Source organism: Leuciscus leuciscus (assembly GCF_965113295.1).
Source record: "Leuciscus leuciscus genome assembly, chromosome: 18".
Taxonomy (NCBI): Eukaryota; Metazoa; Chordata; class Actinopteri; order Cypriniformes; family Leuciscidae; genus Leuciscus; species Leuciscus leuciscus.
The window spans coordinates 7,502,309-7,524,761 of NC_138742.1; the positions used below are offsets into that span (position 1 = coordinate 7,502,309).

At 38.5% G+C, this 22,453-nt stretch overlaps 1 protein-coding gene and 1 long non-coding RNA gene across 2 annotated transcripts in view; one reads left to right on the forward strand and one right to left on the reverse strand.

The window, feature by feature from the left end:
* The window catches only part of LOC309480941 (chemokine XC receptor 1-like), a 59,517-nt gene that overhangs the window by 34,679 nt on the left and 2,385 nt on the right, over positions 1 to 22,453 (forward strand). The gene's annotated exons all lie outside the window — the stretch shown is intronic.
* Positions 5,078 to 7,550, reverse strand: LOC309481030. The gene is made up of 3 exons (XR_014199857.1): positions 7,243 to 7,550; positions 6,495 to 6,529; positions 5,078 to 6,191 (listed from the first exon to the last, which is right to left on the reverse strand). It is a non-coding gene; the product is annotated as an uncharacterized lncRNA (long non-coding RNA).

The following is a 22,453-nucleotide window of genomic DNA, read 5'->3' on the forward strand; positions in this document are numbered from 1 at the left end:
AAGATCAAGGAAATTAATTATTTTATTCATCAAGGACGCATTAAGCACATCAAAAGTGACAGTAAAGAAAGACATTTATAAAGTTACAAAATACTTTGGTTTCAAATAAGGGCTGCTTTTTTTAAAACATTTTTCTCAAAGAATCCTGAACAAATGTCCACAAAAACATCAAGCAGCTGTTTTCAACATGTCTCAAGCATATTAGAATGTTACACTTTATTGATTTTATTGACTATAAGTAACTTTGCAACTACATGTCAACTAACTCTTCTAGGATTAGGGCTAGCAAAATATGTTGACATGTAGTTGCATAATTACTTGAGTCAGTGGAATGTCTGTTCAGCGACGATAAAAATAAAGTGTTAGCGGTTGACGAAGAAGACCAGAGCAACGGGTAGAGAGAGTCATTCATTCATAAAAACGGATTTACAGAAATGGCGGTAAGTATTTGGGATGATTATCAGGGCCAGTATGTATATGGAAAAGCTGATAAAGACACAAAAGCTATGTTTACATTTAAGTCTTCACCTCACGGTTACTTTTGTACATGAGCAGCTTTCTCTACCGTGAATGAGATCGGTGAATAAAAGTGTAAATCTGAGATAGTAGACATGTATTTAACTAGGTGGTTTAGTTTCCTTAACTTTATATCGCACCTCTGTGCTGCAGTACTGGGGGTTCCCTCAATATGTCATAGGCTACTCCAGGATTCTCCTGCCCTCAGGATGCATAAAGTAGCTTAAAGGTATACTCCACTTTAAAATGAAAATTCTGTCATCATATACTCACCCTCATGTTGTTTCAAACCTGTATGAATTTATTTCTTCTGCTGAACAGAAAGGAATATATTTAGAAGAATGTCAGTAACCAGACAGTTTCTGGTACCATTGACTTCCATAGTAGGAAAAAATATATATACTATGGAAGCAGAGATGCCCAGACTTCCGTCTCCCTAGACACTTCCTCCAGCTCTTCCCGGGGGACCCCGAGGCGTTCCCAGGCCAGCCGGGAGACATAGTCTCTCCGTGTCCTAGGTCTTCCCCGGGGTCTCCTCCCAGTGGGACGCGCCCGGAACACCTTCCCAGGAAGGCGTCCAGGAGGCATCCGGAACAGATGCCCGAGCCACCTCAGCTGACCCCTCTCGATGTGAAGGAGCAGCGGCTCTACTCTGAGTTCCTCCTGAGTGACCGAGCTTCTTACCCTATCTCTAAGGGATCGCCCAGCCACCCTGCGGAGAAAGCTCATTTCGGCCGCCTGTATCCGGGATCTTGTCCTTTCGGTCATGACCCAAAGCTCATGACCATAGGTGAGAGTAGGAACGTAGATTGACCGGTAAATCGAGAGCACCATGACAGACCGGTATATCGACCGCATTACTGCAGAAGCTGCACCGATCCGTCTGTCAATCTCCCGTTCCATCCTTCCCTCACTCGTGAACAAAACCCCAAGATACTTAAACTCCTCCACTTGAGACAGGAACTCTCCACCAACCTGAAGTGGGCAAGCCACCCTTTTCCGACTGAGGACCATGGCCTCGGATTTGGAGGTGCTGATTCTCATCCCAGCCGCTTCACACTCGGCTGCAAACCGTCCCAGTGCATGCTGAAGTTCCTGGTCTGAAGGGGCCAACACGACAACATCATCCGCCTGTCCAGCCTGTCCAGCAAAAACAGAGCCACCTGAATTTCGGATTGGAAGCCCTTCTGCAGGCAGAGTTCTCGCCACCTTTTGAAACGCTTTTCCGATGTAAATTCGGGACTTCGTGTATTCCCTCTCCTTTTCCCTCTTCTTTGTTATTTGTCCATCGGAAAGTCGTCTCTTTGGTCGTGTGTCGGCCATATCAAAATTCTCAAAAATAGACATTTTTAACGTTAGTCGTTGTCGTTGTCTAGGACATCTCTCCTCTAGCTATCTTCCCTCTTCATGCTTTTCTCTACTCCATTCCCCACACCCCCCTTCATGTGCACGCGCACTAACCCCCCAACCCCCACCCCCAAAATCATTCCTGTCGGTTATTGGCTGGAACACTGTTTGTTATGTTTCGTGGTCCAGGCTGGGCCAGTTTGTTTTTGTTGCTGTTTGTGGAGCCTGGGCTGTCTACAGAGATTGTGTTTTTTTACAGTGTGTTCAGGGGACAGGCAGTTAGTGGATAGTGAGGAGATGTTTGCTGTATGTGACAAAAAATGTTTTGGCCTAAAAAACGCATGACATCGCTTAGAGCACCTTCAATGTTTCAGTTGATTCTCCACAGAAAACATCTACAAACAGTAAAGAACTGAAACTGGACAAATCTGATCTCTGACTGAAGTTTGTGATGTTGCAGAACAACATGACTGAAGAGGAAACACTGAATCCGGTCTACAATGAAAACTGACAACTATGACTCAGAATACGACGAGTTGTTGTGTTGCAAAGATGAAGTGGTGAAAGTTGGATCCATTCTCAGTCCGCTCTTTTTCTCATTAGTGGTTGCGTTATGCTGCATCCGTATCGGCCTTGTTGTTCTTAACTCTCATGACCATTCAGCGTTACATGGCAGTGGTTCATCCTCTGTCTGACTGAGAGAAATGCAGAGGCTTTTCAGTCGCTGCCTTTATCGTTTGGATCCTGAGCGGAGCGGTTTCACTGCTCGTTTCACTTCATAGCAAAAAATGAAATATTCCACATCATTGACATCATCTGTGGTATGTTATTTGATAGCCACTGCAAATTTCCAGATACTCGTTTGGGGGCATGTTTACATGTTTATCTTAACCTCAGAGATCATCAGCTTCACACTGGCACCATAAACACTGGTGGATCTAAACATCACATCGTTCCACATGCAAAAGTTTAATCTAGGCCAGCAAAATGTCAGAATCATACAACCACAGCCCTAATTTACTGTGACAACTTAATTTGTAACACTAGGAACACAAAGCAGTCTTTAGTCACTTCCAGATAAAAAGTTTTATTGATTTTCATCATTTGTACATGCATATAGATCGACTTGGTAGGGAGAAAACGCTTCAGTTCTTTAAAGTGGTACTCAGTGCTGTTGATTAGGTCTAGGGCACATGGGTGCTTTATGAGAAGTGCTCTATAAATAATAAGTCTTCACTGAGAAATCTGTCCCTGACGTCTCAGTAAACAAGTTGTGCTTGTTTTAAACCTTCACCCACCATTCTGCTAACAGATTTTGTGCAACATTCATGTATACTTTTTTTAGTGTTTGCATATCAAGATTTACAGTTTCTTCATTTCAAGATATTTAATTGATCCCTGCTGCTTTTTTTTTTGTTGTTGCATGGTGTCCACTGACCATCCACTGATACTGATCACAACAAAAACAGAGATAGTCTTTTGTTGTTTACAAGAGAAATCGCTTCATAATATGTCCTACATAGGATACTTGGTTTTCCATGAGCCCTATGACATATTGATTATTTATATCTCATAGGGCTGGGATGGAAACATCTACATGATGCAGCAGCACTAACAGGGCTGTACCGACAGCATGTGTTACGAGCCTATTGATGAACAGAGGATTTATTTATTTTTAAAAAAAAGTTTTTTTTTTAAATCAGTATTGATTAAAGGCAGTAGAACAGTTGCAATGGTATATAAATACTTCACAATTTACAAATGTTTTGCATTATTACTATAATGAGAAATTGTGAGGATGTGCTTAATTTTAACAAAATGTGAAAAAATTAAGCTTTTTTTTCCATTCAATTTTAAGTTAAATATATCATGGATATGTTTCTGATAAGTTGCATGAGATTCGAATCACCCATCCACATTAGGAAGAAAATAAAGATCAAGTATGAAAGCTTTGCTTCGCTCGGACTGCGCAGAGGGCCGTACGTTGGAGTGGAATGAGACGTAATTCAAGAGGCAAAAATCTGTTCAAGCTTTACAAAGAGGGCAGAAAATAAGTTCTCTTCATTTGAACATTAATTATAAAACTAAGCGGAGCCACTCAATTGCTGGCATAACGAGAGCGAAACTACGAGGTTTCGCCATAAATCTACCCAAACACAACAAACATCATTCTCTCGTCACACATTCCTTATGGTTAGCACTTCACAGGAGCTTCCACGACAGCGACGACACTCTTCTTCAAGTACTAAATGTGCCTTCACAGTCACCACGACTCCCCAAATGACGGAAGATGTGGTTCCTGGAGCGTACCACTTCAGTTTGGGGAGACAGGAGCTGATCAGCTGCGAGGACACGTTTCGTTTTTGCCATTTTAGGTGTCTAAGTGTCAGATGAAGGGAAGTACAGTGAGGGGTCTCCCTCGGACTCTATTTCCTGTGTTGCAGGTTGCACTTCCACAATTATAAATGTTCATATATCTATAATGGGGGGGAAAAAAATCAAAATGAGGTAAATTGGGCATGGTATGTCACGCAAAAAAATAAATAAATCAGTGTTGTGTCCAGACTGACTGACCTGAGAGAAGTGTCTATTGTGCCGGGTCCTCCTCCAGTCCACTCACGTTATGCGTGCTGCCATTCTCTCTGAAAGCCAAAATGGGAACCTTCCTCTTCTCCTCCTCTTCCTCATTTTCCACTTCCTCTCCACCCACATGGAAAGAACCTATATAAACATATATGTTTTAATATATGTTTTGATATATGTTTTTAATATATGTGACATATATAAAATTGGCCGTTTTCCTATATTATATGTACATATATGCACCTACATGTTCACCTATATATGCTCACCTATATGTTCACATATATATGCACCTATTTGTTCACATTTATGCACCTATATGTTCACCTATATATGCACCTATATGTTTACCTACTATATATTAGTAAAATTATTAAAATCCATAGCTACTAGGCCTACACTGTAAAAAAAAAAAAAAAACGTATACAAACGGTAAATCTCTGGCAGCAAAGTTTCCAGACGGATTCCGTTAAATTACAGCAAATAACCATTTCACAAAATTACAGGCAAAAACAGTGAAAATACAGAATTGACTTTACAGTCAAAATTTATTAAATTACAGTACATTACTGTTGATAATGGCTTATTAAACCGTGGAAAAACGGATAAATGATGTCAAATTACATTTAAAAAAAAACATTTAACTTTCAAGTTAAACTGTAAATTTAGGGTTTTATAAAGTTATTTTATAATAATGCTGTCTATCTACAGTAATTATCTTTTAATATATAGTTTTTCCTGTGTATAATAACTATGAAGTTATGTATAAAAATGCATTAAATACATAAATTCAAATTCAAAGTTTGTATATTTACAGTTAAGGCATTTCCAATTTCACAACTTTGACCAATCTCTAATTAAGTACTTAATAATAGCAAATGTACAGTCAATTTCTGTTAAATTAATTAAACGTATAAGTACAAAATACCTGCACATTTACAGTATTACTCATTAAACAAACACTGAACATCAAGATATGTGAATGATAGGAAATACAAGCTTAGTATATAATTTAGAACATGTAAAAATATCTACATTAAAAGGCAATTGCTGTATACCTTTATACTCTAATATAACTTATTTTACACATTTACAATTACATTTTATCCAAAGTGACTTAAAAATTAAGAGAACAATAGAAGCAACAAGTGCAGTGACAAGTCCCAGTTAGTGTAGCACAGTGTATAAGTTTATTTATTTATTATTAAAACAAAGATTTAGTATTATTGGGTCAAGTGTTTATGAAAAGATGGATCTTTAGCAGTTTCTTGAAAATGTGTTAAGTTGGGCAGGTCATCCCACCAGCAGGGAACAGTCCAGGTAAAGGTCAGTGAAAGTGGTTTTGTGTCTCTTTGGGATGATGGCACCACAAGGCGCCGTTCACTTGCAGAACACAAGCTTCTGGAGACACATAGATCTGAAGCAGTGAGTTTAGGTCTTGCTGCAGCATCTGGATCAGTTGCAGAGGTTTGACTGATGCTGGAAGAGCTGCCAGGAGAGCATTACAATAGTCCAGTCTGGATAGAACAAGAGCTTAGACAAGGAGTTGTGTGACTCCGACAGGAAGGGCCGGATCTTTCTGGTGTTGTATAAGGCAAATCAGCAGGATCGCATGGTTTGGCTGAAAGTGAAACCATAAGCAGTTTTGTCTTGGCAAGGTTGAATTGAAGGTGAAGGTCATTCATCCAGCAAGAATTTTCCATCAGGTAGGCTGAGATGCGAGCAGCAACCGTCAGATCCTCTGGCTGGAATAAAAGGTAGAGATATATGTCATTATAAGTGATAGGAAAACCCATGTTTCTAAATGACAGAGCCTAGTTACAATACAAAAAAATAATAATAATAGATGGGTGGAATCTAACACAATCGTGGTCTTACTGAAGCAAAACCAAACCTTGTGCAGCTCCAGTGGCCTCACAAGGATCAAATGAATATTCACATGGGAAAATATAGTATAAAACAAATTAAATTTTCTGCCACTTTTAGTGCAATCATATGGAATCAGAAGACTCGGCCATTACAATATTTTAAATTACTTCTTCCCATACCTTGTTTGCCATGATCATTCTGCTTTCCACTTGACCTGAAATCACAAATATATATATATATATATTTTTTTTTTTACAACTCAGTATTACATTTGCATATGTCAGAATATGTTCCACTGGGACAATGCAAAACCTCAACTGACGTGTTGGCAAGCATGCAGCCAGAATATGGAATTTATCATGTGGTGTTCATATTCTAGCCTCATGTGTTTTCCTGTATCAACAACAAGTACAGTATTTGCTGAATTCGTTTTCTTAACGGTCTTGATAACCACATTAACCCTTATGAAAATTAACTATGGTTTAACCAAAAAAAAAAAACCTTGGTAACGTTAGGCCTATTTGTAGTATAACTGTGGTTATTAAAAATGGTAATAAAAATCCGCCAAAAACGTGGTTACTATTTTTTAAGAGAAGAGTTTTCAGCTTCCAGACAGTGTTTAAAAATGTCCCGCCATTTAAGAGATTGATTTACTGACAGATACTATCGCGTATTAACAAAGATTTTATACACAATTAAACGGACTTTATGTATAACAAGTCTACGAAAGCTTGTTTTAGGTATTATTTTTTGAGGTGTGGGTTCAACTGATCTTTCTTAAAACAGATGGAAAATGTAAAGATGCATGCTACATTTTCAGTGTTTTGCCTCCAGCTCATCATTTAAAATGCTAATGTTAGCTTGAAAACTGTAACGTAAACTTAACACAAATGTAATATAAAATATCGTTCACATGCAGACTCTTACCTCAGCCGGTGATCGGTTGGCATGATGTCCGCTGTGACGAACCAGGCTCACTGAAAAGGGTGCTATTTCCGAAGAATCCAAACTGACAACAGCTAGGGCTCCTGCTCACGGCTGCTCTCGACGAACACGATTGCTTTGAATTATGAGGTGTCATATTGAACCCCTGTTAATCTCACAATCCACTTCAGGAGAGTAGACTGAATTCAAATCTCCCACTTGCACTTGATACAGATCCAAAGTCGACTGATCAGCTGACCGTTGTGGGCGGGACTAAACAGCGGAAACGTAATGGCGGCGAATTTGAATCTGCGTCATCGCGTGCGCGCGCGCGCACACACACACACACACACACACACACACACACACAAAGCCCTGAATGTGCAGCAATGGAGATTTAGAAAAATATTAATAAAATATACATGAAATTATGGGAGAATAATATGGAGCTTATAATATGACAAAATGATTTGAATTTGAATTGTGTAAATTTGAATTATTTGCAAGTGTAATCTAACTAAATTGAATTTTAGGTGGTAGTTTAAATAGTTCTGAATTTGATTTTTTTTAAACGAATATTGAACGTTTGAAATTTAACAAATTGAAATGTTTTTATGGCTGAATTTTATAGACATGTATTTTCAAACAGCTAGTTTTTTTGTTCTGAATTCGTATAGTGCAAATATTCAGTTTAAAAAAATACAGATTCAAGTTTTCAAGATGAAGAAATTCGGAACTTCAAATTCAGTTTTCTAAAATTCAAGTTCAAAAATTCAAGTTCAAAAATTCAAGTTCTAAAATTCAAGTTCAAAAATTCAAGTTCAAAAATTCAGATCTTACAGAAAGTAGGTCACAGGTCATCCACAGGGAAGAGTAAAGGATCTCAGATAAGTCGAACAGAGCATTTTGGCTGCACTGCAGTAGTTTTCTGCCGCAAACGCGGTGGTGGTTCAAGAGAATCCGTGTATCTTTCGTTCAGTCGTTTTTTTATTTAATATTAAGAGTAGAAAAATGAGTAAACAGCTTGAGTATTAGATTTCTTCTAATATTCTAGTAATAATAGTCCGCTGCAGCAGTTGCACGGAGCTTACAAAACGCGTGTATTGCAACTATAGGCTACATTTAATTTTCTCATCAAACAACTAGACTAACGAATGGCTCGGCACATCAGAAGAGCTTAGACAGGGCTTTCTCTCTGTGTAGACCAGCAGTTGGTCTGAATTTGCCTATTTTCTCGACTGTATAGCTAAGTCACGTTTTATCATGAAACACGCTCTGATTTATTCCAAAGTGACTCAGGCATAGGCTATATCATGCATTTAATGTTAAATAATCTAAATGTTGACTTTCAAAAGTAGGCGCGCCAAGAAGGCTATTCTCTGTATTTTGGTTCATTTTTGGTGAGCGCCAGAAAGATCTAAAGAGACCGAGACGCGCATCATGTTGTTTTATTTATTTTTCAATGGCATGATATTTTGTAGTCATTTTGAATGTACACAAATAAAAATATACATTTTACTGTTTCGGATGATGTCATATTATCTGTATGACTAAATAACAGAGTATTAAGTTATTTCCCAGCAGTGGAACAAATCCAAGTGATGGCGCTCGCGCATCGCGCTCTCACACAACATAGTAGGATATCAGTTCTGGCGTTGCTTCATATCGCAGACTGCTCATTATCAAAATGAAACACAGTCAACCAAACATATAAAAAGTTATTCTGCATAATTTAATTGGTCTGTTGTACAATATGAAGGGCAAGCTGTGCCACACACAGTCCCACTCCAAACATTTCCCTTGCTGTGAAGACGCTGATTTAGCCTATAGGCCTACGTGTATTTTGGGACTCGACTGAAGTATGAAGCCTTCTTTATATTAATAGTTAGCATCCACATGTTACATTGCAATGAAAACTTTTGACTGAATGAGAGATGCGCGACCGTTTCGATTTAAATAAATTTGTTTAGGCTTGGCGTTTATAAAGGGCACAATATAGGCTATTTTTAGAGTCTGTAGCCAATATATTATTTTATTATAGCCTAGCCTACATACTTATTTTTCATTCTTGTTGTTTTTTGCATTCATTTGTCATAAGGGAAAGTAAAATAGGCAACACATAGCCTACATGTTAATAGTGTTTATCATGTAGGCTAAATGCTGTATTTTATTTACAGGTCTTTTACACTATTGCTGAATAGGCTAATATAAAAAAAATACAAATAATTATGACGCCTTTCTCTCTCAACATGATCCGGTGTGACTTGCACTCATGTGCATGCGACTTATTTTCTGGCAAATACGGTCAGTTAAAAAATGTTGCTGTATTATTACAAAATGCATAGAGTGGAGACCATTTGGGCAAAAAAACAAATAAAAAAAAAAAAAAAACATATTGTGTTCATTACCCCCACCCACATTTGGGCTTAATCACTGTTATTATTAGGAAATGTATTTAGGTGTAGACAAAATCAGTTATGTTTATTTATAAATATGAACGTACCTCGCATTTCCCGGACACTAGCCGTTAAAGCCCTCATTATGCTTCTGCGTCAACTCCACGGCGTAGCTACGCCGTCACTCCAACGGCGTCGTGACCGTTTTATGGTTCTGCGTCGGGTTGCGTTGCATCGCGGTGCATTTCACCGCCAGAACGCTAGGGGGGTGGTGTGGTTCGCGAATCTCTTTCCTAGTTTGTTTTGGTTCCATGCGCCGGTTCCGCTTTTTCATTTCCGACAATGGCGAGCGAAAGAGAGAGAGTGTTGTTGCAGCTGGAGCTAATCAACGTTGAACAACAAATGATTTTATTGCAAATGTTTAATCGTAGAAGAAAAAGAAGACGTCAGCGAAGGTGGTCTGTACGACCAGTGCACGAAGACAGGGGAAGGATTGGCGAATTTGTTACGGTTGTTCGACCGCTGAGGGACTTGGACGAAGAAATGCACTTTAAGTATTTTCGGATGTCGAAAGGTCGATTTGACGATCTTGTTCATCGTTTAAAGCCGTTAATACAGCATCAGACTACACACAGTATGCCTATTGACCTCGCTCAGAGACTGGCAGTGACTTTAAAGATTTTATCTTCGGGTGCAAACCAACAGATCACCGGGTTGGGCTACAAAATGGGTGCGACCACGGTGTCCCGCATAGTATCGGAGGTCTGCAAAGCGCTGTAGCCCGAATTTTTGCCCTGCCCTTCAACCAGCCAGTGGGAAGCTATTGCTTCAGATTTCTGGCGACTTTGGAACTTCCCAAACTGCGTTGGAAGCCTCGACGGGAAACATGTTAACTTGGTTAATTACTTGATATCCATGATGTACCCGTGAACATTGTATTGTAAATAAACAACAAACTTTTTTTCAAAACAAACATTGATTTGATTGATTGAAGTTTATTTCTAGCAACAACAAAAAAAAGAAAAGAATATATATAAATATATACATATACACTACCGGTCAAAAGTTTTAGATCGGTAAGATTTTTAATGTTTTTAAAAGAAGTCTCTTCTGCTCACCAAGGCTGTGTTTATTTGATTAAAAATACAAAGCAAAAACAGTATAATTGTGAAATATTATTACAATTTAAAACAGCTGTTTTCTATGTGACTATACAGTAAAGTGTAATTTATTCCTGTGATCAAAACTGAATTTTCAGAATCATTTCTCCAGTCTTCAGTGTCACAATGATGTATAATCTGACCAATCACAGGAGCCTGTTTTATGCTTCTGCGTCGAATCGACGGCGTACCCCCGCGGACCCCTCTGCGTCGACGCGAACCTCGACGCGACCCCTCCGCCGTAGCTTGACGTGCACCTCCAAAAAATTGTAACTACGCGTCGCGGTGACGCAGACCGCAGGGGCTGTGATTGGTCAGATTATACATCATTGTGACACTGAAGACTGGAGAAATGATTCTGAAAATTCAGTTTTGATCACAGGAATAAATTACACTTTACTGTATAGTCACATAGAAAACAGCTGTTTTAAATTGTAATAATATTTCACAATTATACTGTTTTTGCTTTGTATTTTTAATCAAATAAACACAGCCTTGGTGAGCAGAAGAGACTTCTTTTAAAAACATTAAAAATCTTACCGATCTAAAACTTTTGACCGGTAGTGTATATGTATATATTTATATATATTCTTTTCTTTTTTTTGTTGTTGCTAGAAATAAACTTCAATCAATCAAATCAATGTTTGTTTTGAAAAAAAGTTTGTTGTTTATTTACAATACAATGTTCACGGGTACATCATGGATATCAAGTAATTAACCAAGTTAACATGTTTCCCGTCGAGGCTTCCAACGCAGTTTGGGAAGTTCCAAAGTCGCCAGAAATCTGAAGCAATAGCTTCCCACTGGCTGGTTGAAGGGCAGGGCAAAAATTCGGGCTACAGCGCTTTGCAGACCTCCGATACTATGCGGGACACCGTGGTCGCACCCATTTTGTAGCCCAACCCGGTGATCTGTTGGTTTGCACCCGAAGATAAAATCTTTAAAGTCACTGCCAGTCTCTGAGCGAGGTCAATAGGCATACTGTGTGTAGTCTGATGCTGTATTAACGGCTTTAAACGATGAACAAGATCGTCAAATCGACCTTTCGACATCCGAAAATACTTAAAGTGCATTTCTTCGTCCAAGTCCCTCAGCGGTCGAACAACCGTAACAAATTCGCCAATCCTTCCCCTGTCTTCGTGCACTGGTCGTACAGACCACCTTCGCTGACGTCTTCTTTTTCTTCTACGATTAAACATTTGCAATAAAATCATTTGTTGTTCAACGTTGATTAGCTCCAGCTGCAACAACACTCTCTCTCTTTCGCTCGCCATTGTCGGAAATGAAAAAGCGGAACCGGCGCATGGAACCAAAACAAACTAGGAAAGAGATTCGCGAACCACACCACCCCCCTAGCGTTCTGGCGGTGAAATGCACCGCGATGCAACGCAACCCGACGCAGAACCATAAAACGGTCACGACGCCGTTGGAGTGACGGCGTAGCTACGCCGTGGAGTTGACGCAGAAGCATAATGAGGGCTTTAGTCTACTTCTTTGGCCTATTTTTTTTAGCTGGCCAGTTCTCAAAATCTGTGTGGAAAAGCTGCGGAGCGAGGAGAGAACGCACAATGGCTTTGCTTTGGAAGTTTTTTTTTTTTTTTTTTTTTTTTTAAGTTTAGTTGCCAGAGAAAATAACACACCGTTTTGTTTAACATCAATTGATACTCAATATTAATTAAATAAATAAATATAATGTCAGAGAATGCACAAAGCGCATCCTTTTGAGATGTAAATTATAATACATTTTAATAAAACACACAAGGCCTACATCATAAAACTCAGAAGATTATGTATTTTAATATAGCCTATTATATTATAATACAAATAAAAAGGCGTCATACTTCAGTCGAGTCCCAAAATACACGTAGGCCTATAGGCTAAATCAGCGTCTTCACAGCAAGGGAAATGTTTGGAGTGGGACTGTGTGTGGCACAGCTTGCCCTTTATATTGTACAACAGACCAATTAAATTATGCAGAATAACTTTTTATATGTTTGGTTGACTGTGTTTCATTTTGATAATGAACAGTCTGCGATATGAAGCAACGCCAGAACTGATACTATGTTGTGTGAGAGCGCGATGCGCGAGCGCCATCTCTTGGATTTGTTCCACTGCTGGGAAATAACTTAATACTCTGTTATTTAGTCATACAGATAATATGACATCATCCGAAACAGTAAAATGTATATTTTTATTTGTGTACATTCAAAATGACTACAAAATATCATGCCATTGAAAAATAAATAAAACAACATGATGCGCGTCTCGGTCTCTTTAGATCTTTCTGGCGCTCACCAAAAATGAACCAAAATACAGAGAATAGCCTTCTTGGCGCGCCTACTTTTGAAAGTCAACATTTAGATTATTTAACATTAAATGCATGATATAGCCTATGCCTGAGTCACTTTGGAATAAATCAGAGCGTGTTTCATGATAAAACGTGACTTAGCCTATACAGTCGAGAAAATAGGCAAATTCAGACCAACTGCTGGTCTACACAGAGAGAAAGCCCTGTCTAAGCTCTTCTGATGTGCCGAGCCATTCGTTAGTCTAGTTGTTTGATGAGAAAATTAAATGTAGCCTATAGTTGCAATACACGCGTTTTGTAAGCTCCGTGCAACTGCTGCAGCGGACTATTATTACTAGAATATTAGAAGAAATCTAATACTCAAGCTGTTTACTCATTTTTCTACTCTTAATATTAAATAAAAAAACGACTGAACGAAAGATACACGGATTCTCTTGAACCACCACCGCGTTTGCGGCAGAAAACTACTGCAGTGCAGCCAAAATGCTCTGTTCGACTTATCTGAGATCCTTTACTCTTCCCTGTGGATGACCTGTGACCTACTTTCTGTAAGATCTGAATTTTTGAACTTGAATTTTTGAACTTGAATTTTAGAACTTGAATTTTTGAACTTGAATTTTTGAACTTGAATTTTAGAAAACTGAATTTGAAGTTCCGAATTTCTTCATCTTGAAAACTTGAATCTGTATTTTTTTAAACTGAATATTTGCACTATACGAATTCAGAACAAAAAAACTAGCTGTTTGAAAATACATGTCTATAAAATTCAGCCATAAAAACATTTCAATTTGTTAAATTTCAAACGTTCAATATTCGTTTAAAAAAAATCAAATTCAGAACTATTTAAACTACCACCTAAAATTCAATTTAGTTAGATTACACTTGCAAATAATTCAAATTTACACAATTCAAATTCAAATCATTTTGTCATATTATAAGCTCCATAGAATAAGACAATGAAATAATGATCAAAATGAGCATCTATTTGCAAGACAAGATTAAAAGACTATAGCCTAAAAACAATTCAATACAGGTCTACTGTAGCCTATGTAGGGTAGGCTGTATGTACAAATACTATTATTTAACCTTAAAAAAAACCTCACTTTAACCCCCACATGCTTAATAATCTGTAAGGACAACATATTGAATAGATGCAGATTTCTGCAGTTATACCTTCTTTTCTTTGTTTTCTAATTTCACAGAAAAAAAATCTGTAAAATATTACTTTGTAAAAATACAGACAAGTTCCTTAAAAAACGTAAATTGATGTAAAACCAAAATACAAGCAATTACCTGTAAATTTAATAGTGGACCTTTAAATTACAGCAAATATCTGTAAAATAACAGGCATTCACTATAATGACAAAACGGTAAAATTCTGTTAAAAAAATACAGACCATTACCTGTAAAAGTACACTTTTTTTTACAGTGTAGGCAACATAAATAAAACCCCAAAATGTAGAAATTTACATTATTTATTTACTTAAGAACAATCAAATAGTACAAGAACAAAAATAAGACAAAAAACTGAACAGAATTTTTTTAATTTTTTTATTTTTATCTTTTTGATCTCAGCTCCGTGAGCTTCGAATTGATAGATGTGCCTATCTGAGCTAGGCATCATGTATGACAGTTTCCAAAGTGAGATATGAGCTACAAAATGACCATCCTGCCATGAGCTATAGGAGACATATCTTGTATGTACATATAGGGCTTATATGTATATATAAAGAAGCAATACAGGAGACCTATATGGCCTGTATATGCACATATATGCACCTCAATTATGCCTATATGTGGCATATATACGCATATATGCAGCATATATATTATCATATATGTGCATATATGCTGTATATATGCAGCATATATGTGCATATAAACTGCATATAGGTTTCATATATGCGCATATATCCTCATATAGATTCTTTCCATGTGGGCATCTCCATCTTGACGGGATAGTTTGTTCGCCATGGGAAGCTCTATGACCTCCTCAAAGGCTTCTGTGACACCACCGTTTTCTCTGAGTTGGGCAGTCACGCATGCAGTGAAGAAAAAAATCACAGATTATAGATCAAGTTCAAGTTTCTCTGATTAAGCATATTGTAAGAGCCATTATGCTCTATTTTAAATGTCTGTTGTAGTTCCACTGGAGAACACTGGGTGGAGTATGGGTTTAGGGTATATATTTAATCAGAGAGCAAGAGAGGGCAGGTGTAATGGGGAAGCAAACGATTTTTGACCGTGAGGATCATGAATCATGTAAAAACATGCTAACTGTTGATTACAAAGTGTTTGAGCATCAGAACTGAGCCAGAATAAAGAAGACAAATGCAGTATTGGACTGGAAGTGTATTTGTTTGGAACCACGCGTCAGATAGCCCTACAAACACCTCTAAGGGACAAGATGGTAAATTGTCGCTACACTTTGTCAAAAATCGCTTCTTTGTGGATTATCACGCATCACATTGGATAGTTTGGAACTTTTTGAAATTTTTACGAACTAAGCACTGGATTCCGCTGTGGATTTGGATATAATTGGACGTATGAATCAAGGACCAGTCGCGATGAAGCGAGCGAATTAATTCAAGGTATGTGTAGTGCTACCTATGAATGGCTCTTTGTGTGCACACCTTTAATAGCATAAATCCAATGCATTGGTTGCTTAAGTTTACAGTTACTGACAAGTTGAATGAATTCAACACTCTGTGAAAATGAGTGTTTGTGATGAAGATTTTATGGTTGCTGGTAAACAAACAGAGACTAATGTGCCGGTAGAGAAAGTTGAAATGGAGTCTGTGAAAGAAAAACGGTGCATCAAACTTACTCCAAGGGCATTACTGGAAAAATTGGAAACATTGCAGAAAACAAGAAAGACTAAATTAAACAAAGCAAGCAACTTGATGGTTATCATAAGAGATTTTATGTCTAACCAAGAGTATGAAAAGGAAGTGCAATGTTCTTTTGAGAAGTTCATAAAACTGTGTGATGAAGCAAAAGAAATGCACAATTCTGTGATGGTTATTTTGCCCAATGAAGAAAAAGAAAGGCAACAAACATGGTTCAATGGAAAGATGTTAATTTACAATGGGTTTAAGGATGATGTTCAAAAATGGTTGAGTACTGAAAGTCAAGTTTCATGTTCTGGTGTTAATGATCAACTGCTGCAAGGCCCTTATCTGACAAATTCACTTCTGGGAGTTCTTGTGAGGTTTCGACAAGAGCCTATTGCATTTATGGCTGATGTGAAAGCAATGTTTCATCAGGTCAAAGTTGCAACAGAGGATACAGATTTTCTTCGTTTCTTGTGGTGGCCAGATGGTGACTTGAAGCATGAACCTGTGGAATACAGGATGAACGTGCATTTGTTTGGAGCCGTGTCATCCCCAAGTTGTGCTTGTTTTGCACTACGCAAGACAGCAGAAGACAATAAGCCCAACTTTCCAGAAAAGGTCATTGACACAATTCATGCCAACTTCTACATGGATGATTGTCTTAAAAGTGTAAATTCAGAGGAAGAGGCTGTTTTGATGATCAAAGATCTCATAGCGGTTTGTTTAACCGGAGGTTTCCAACTGACCAAATGGGTCAGTAATAGCCGTGCTGTGTTGCAAACTGTACCTGAAGAACACAGAGCACATGGCATAAAAATTATGGATCTGGACAAGGATCAACTACCAATGGAAAGAGCTCTTGGTTTGTTGTGGTGTGTTGAATCGGACACTTTCAAGTTTAAAATGACCATCAAAGACCATCCTTGCACCAGACGTGGTGTTTTGTCGATTGTATGCTCTGTATATGATCCTTTAGGATTCTTGGCACCATTCACTCTTACAGCAAAATTTCTTCTGCAAGAACTGTGTAGGATAAGATGTGGATGGGATGATCCGCTACCCTCAAATCTTCAAAGACAATGGTCTTTATGGTTAAAAGAACTTGAGAGGATTGCAGACTTTAAGGTGGATAGATGTTTAAAGCCCACAGCATTAGACCAACTTACCAACATTCAGTTGCATCATTTTTCTGATGCAAGTACACTTGGATATGGTACTGTAACATATCTTAGGATGGAGACAAACAAGGATGTCCATGTCAGTTTCTTACTGGGCAAATCAAGAGTAGCACCATTGAAGCATGTAACAATTCCACGTCTTGAATTGACAGCCGCTGTACTTGCTGCTCGAGTGGACAAAATGTTGAAGGCGGAGATACAGTTTCCATTGGTGGAATCAGTGTTTTGGACCGATAGTACATCTGTGATAAAATACATAAAAAATGAGGACAAACGCTTTCTGACCTTTGTGGCCAACAGGATCTCTTTTATAAGAGAAGTTACAAGACCATCGCAGTGGAGATACATATCTACATCTCAAAATCCTGCAGACTGTTGTTCAAGAGGTATGAAAGCAGACCAACTGTTATCGAGTAAAGAATGGATCAGTGGACCAGATTATCTGTGGAAACCACAGGAAGAGTGGCCAGTACAAATAGTTGATTCTACTTTAAAGGTCAATGATCCTGAGGTAAAGAGGGACATGAGTGTAAACACCACTGGTGTAAATGAAGTGTTAAGTGCAACAAATGCCACTCATAGACTGATTACACACTTCTCAGACTGGATAAAGCTGAAAGTTGCTGTTGCTTGGTTTTTGAAGTTAAAGAAAGTTCTAAGGCAACGGAGTCAAAGGCGAAAAGAAATCAAAACTTCTTTAGATTCTTTGGGTGTATTGCCATCCTCCAAGAAGATAGAAAATGAGCTTCAAAAGCTAACATTCTCAACGATTACACAGAACTTATCTTTGGAGGACCTGACTGAAGCTGAAACCGCTATTGTTGCATTTAGTCAACAGCAACAGTTTGGAAAGGAAATTGCTGCTCTGTCATCTTCATCTGTTTTAAAGGTAAAACGAGACAGCAAGTTGTATAAGTTGGATCCTGTCTTTCAAGAGGGTCTATTAAGAGTTGGAGGACGACTGAGGAATGCTGTTATGCCTGAGGAAAGGAAGCATCCTATCATTCTTTATAAAGATCAGCATATTGCCACACTCATTTTACGGCATATTCATCAACATTTAGGTCACAGTGGAAGAAATCATATGCTTTCCAAGCTGAGAAGAAAATATTGGATCATTAAAGGTAATGCAGCTGCTAGGAAGATCATATCTAGTTGTGGCCATTGTAGACGTCTTGGAGTTAAGGTTGGTGAGCAGAAGATGGCAGACTTGCCAAAAGAGAGACTCATTCCCGACCTTCCTCCATTTACAAACGTAGGAGTGGATTATTTTGGTCCTGTAGAGGTCAAAAGAGGACGCTCCATTGTGAAACGTTATGGGGTCATCTTTACTTGCATGGCAAGTAGAGCAGTTCATCTGGAAGTCGCCTATTCCTTGGACACTGATGCATGCATTAACTCTCTACGCAGATTTATTTGCAGACGAGGACAAGTTGTTCATATAAGATCAGACAATGGTACCAACTTTATTGGAGCAGAAAGAGAGTTAAGAGAAACACTCAGTTCATGGAATAAAAGCAAGATTCAAAGGGCAATGCTGCAGAAAGGTGTTCAGTGGAGTTTCAATCCTCCAGGAGGCTCACATTATGGAGGAGTGTGGGAGCGTGTGATCAGAATGGTCAAGAGAATTTTGAGTTCCATCTTACATCAGCAAACTTTGGATGATGAAGGATTTCATACTGTGCTATGTGAAATTGAAGCCATTTTAAATGATCGTCCAATAACAAAGCTCTCAGATGATCCTAATGATCTAGAGCCACTTACTCCAAATCACCTTCTTCAAATGAAAGGCAAGCCAGTTCTACCACCTGGACTCTTTGACCAATCAGAGTTTTACAGCAAGAGGAGATGGAAACAAGTCCAATATATGTGCGACTTATTTTGGAGAAGATGGACAAGTGAATACTTGCCTTTGCTTCAAGAGCGACAGAAATGGAACAAGGAAAGGAGGAGCTTTGTTCCTGGTGACATTGTTGTCATTGTAGACTCTACAGCCCCACGTGGATCCTGGTTGATGGGACGAGTATTGGAAGTTTTTCCTGATAAAAATGGACTTGTACGTTCTGTGCGAGTACAAACTAAAACCAATATACTTGAGAGACCTGTGACAAAGCTCTGTCTATTGTATGACAGTCTGGAAAAGTAAAGGACTGATTGCAAAGACTATATGTTCTAACAAACAGAAGATTGTTTAAATGCAATGTTATACAGTGTCACTTTGGACTTTAATGGCTCTTTGTATAAATATTGTATTGAATTGTAATGTCTACCTGTCATGTACAATTAGGGGCCGGGGTGTAAGAGCCATTATGCTCTATTTTAAATGTCTGTTGTAGTTCCACTGGAGAACACTGGGTGGAGTATGGGTTTAGGGTATATATTTAATCAGAGAGCAAGAGAGGGCAGGTGTAATGGGGAAGCAAACGATTTTTGACCGTGAGGATCATGAATCATGTAAAAACATGCTAACTGTTGATTACAAAGTGTTTGAGCATCAGAACTGAGCCAGAATAAAGAAGACAAATGCAGTATTGGACTGGAAGTGTATTTGTTTGGAACCACGCGTCAGATAGCCCTACAAACACCTCTAAGGGACAAGATGGTAAATTGTCGCTACACATATTGTTGAATTAACTGCTTCTTCTTGTATTCTCATTTGTAAGTAGCTTTGGATAAAAGTGTTTAGGCTACTTAATGAATAAATGCAAACCGTTTTCATACTGTCTGTTAATGAATTATCAAAAGCTTATAACTAATAAAGTTGCACTTCCTCCTGTCACCAGTAGAGGACAGGAGAGCTGCAGATCAACATTAGTGTCAGACCATTTTCTACATTAAACATTCATTTTCAGTAAATACAGGGGGATGTTGGGGCATCCACCTCTGGAAGATTTTCTTTTAAAATAACCCCATGACTTCTGGCCACTTTTGTGGATAGAAATTGACATTTTGAGACATACAAATATGACATACCATCAACAGATTCAAGGCATGATTATTGCAGTACCTTGAACTGGTCACAAACAGAAACCTTAATTTCTTCACCTAGAAATAAAGGAGATTTTTTTTCACTGAATTTTTTTTTTTTTTTACTGTAAAATTTCAGTATTCGGTACCAATACCAGTGAAAATCCACAGATCTCTGTACCAGTTTTGCAGTTCGAACCGCTTTCTCCTTTCCACAGGCGCTTGCTCTCCCATGCCGTCTGTCGTTGCTATGCAATATGAACAGAGACGTGCCTGGAAAAACCAAGGGGGTAATCCATCGCCCGAAAAGCGTACCAGCCCCGAGGGCCGCCATTGGCTAACAAGCCATCACCTGCTGTTAGCATCCCATTGACTCCCATTCATTTTGGCGTCACTTTGACAGCGAATAACTTTACATCTGAGACGTTTAAAGACTCCATTTGTCCATTATTTATTTCTAAAGAAACACGACAATGTATAAAAGGCTCCATTACCTTGTATCTTACGTTATGGCCCCATAGAAGCAGTTTTTGTAAAAATAGGCTAACGATTGCGTCATAACCACGCAACTCTCTGGAAAATTACCGTATAGACAGGAGGAGAAGCTCGCAGTCAATCGGGAGGGCGTGGAGGCGTAAAGTCCGATAAAGTCAAGGGAGAAGCCCATAGAGATTCATAAAGTTGCTCCTGCTCCTAGCTCATGGACAGCTCCTACACACGCTCTCCATCTCCGTAAGGGAATTGTCGGTACAACGATCCGTTCCACCTGCACGATCCGTTTCACGCATGCGTAGTAGACGCAGTAGAAAACGCACATGCGCAAATGATAATTCTGTTTTGCGACGATTTACGACACTGGACGATCTGTTCCACGTAGTTCTTTCTTCATGTAAGTGCAGATTGTCTAGGCAGAAATGCATATTATTTAAAAAAAAGAAATGCATATTATGTTCCTTATTGTCTTCTGTAAACAACATTGAAGGGATCATTTTCCTCATTTAGATTATATAGATATATATTAGCCTATATAGACCCATACCATACTAATACAAAATTACTCAACTTAAAAGTTAAATATTAGCAGCTTTTAATAATAAAAAAACGACACAAACCGTCTTTGACAATACTACTGACCTCAGACCAAAACACGGCAAGTTAAGCCTAATACCATACAGCAGTGAATCGCAAAGGAGAGTAGCCTATGGAGGAAACTGATCATGTATGTTAATGTAACAACTCACAACTCCTTTATTATTTTTGGATTGGCAACCACGTAAACACATCGTAATGCATAGCGTATACATTTAAAAGCATCAAAATAGACCCACTGTGAAATGTTAAACAAAATACAACTAACGTTATACAAATATGCCGCAAGTTGTGCCATCGCATGCGTGGTTCCGATAGTGTAGGAAAACCGTGACGTTTTCTACTACGTAATTACGCGCATGCGTGTACGGATCGTGCAGGTGGAACGGATCGTGTACCGACAGGAATGATTCATATTTCTCTTGGTAGCCTACAGCTACTAGACGACTTACAACTGTCAGACAGGTTGCTCACAAGCTCACAACACATCTACGTCGTCAAGCTCAGTTTGAGTCTGCGCAGTACGCTCAAAACTTAAACTGTATATTTTTTTATTCAAATCAAATAGTTCTTTGGAACAGCGTCTTTTGTTGCCATAGAAACTAGAGACATAAAAAAAAGAACGAGCAGAAGTTTCAATAGTTCAGTCAACAACTCCAAGGCGTCATCATCAGCCAGTCACGCGCAGTATAATATGTCAGAACATTTATTCCGAATAAAGGCTGCTTCAGACTGAAGTCAAGCTGTATGTGTTACAGCTGGAAGTTTGGTAAATCTGTGATGAAAGTCTTGAAAGTGATAAAATAAGCTGACATACTTGGACTTTTGTGAGTAGGCTATCCGGGAAGATCATTTCCACTTGTTGTTATTATAATACAAGCTTGCTAGTATTTTGATTGACAGAACTTTCCGCCACTGAGGGTGGGATTCAGAACCAAGATAATTTTTTATTTAAATGTGCTTTTTAAAACTAAAACTAAAACCAATTAATTATAATATATGTTATAATTAATCTGTTTTTGATTTTAAACAAGCACATTTCCACGAACATCTCTCTCTCTCTCTCTCTCTCTCTCTCTCTCTCTCTCTCTCTCTCTCTCTCTCTCTCTCTCTCTCTCTCTCTCTCTCTCTCTCTCTCTCTCTCTCTCTCTCTCTCTCTCTCTCTCTCTCTCTCTCTCTCTCTCTCTCTTGAGTGACAATTTGAGTGAAAAAAAATTCTGTACTATTTGAGTACTAGTATAGGCCTACTATTAGAAACAGGAAGAGTCTGCCCCATCCGGTT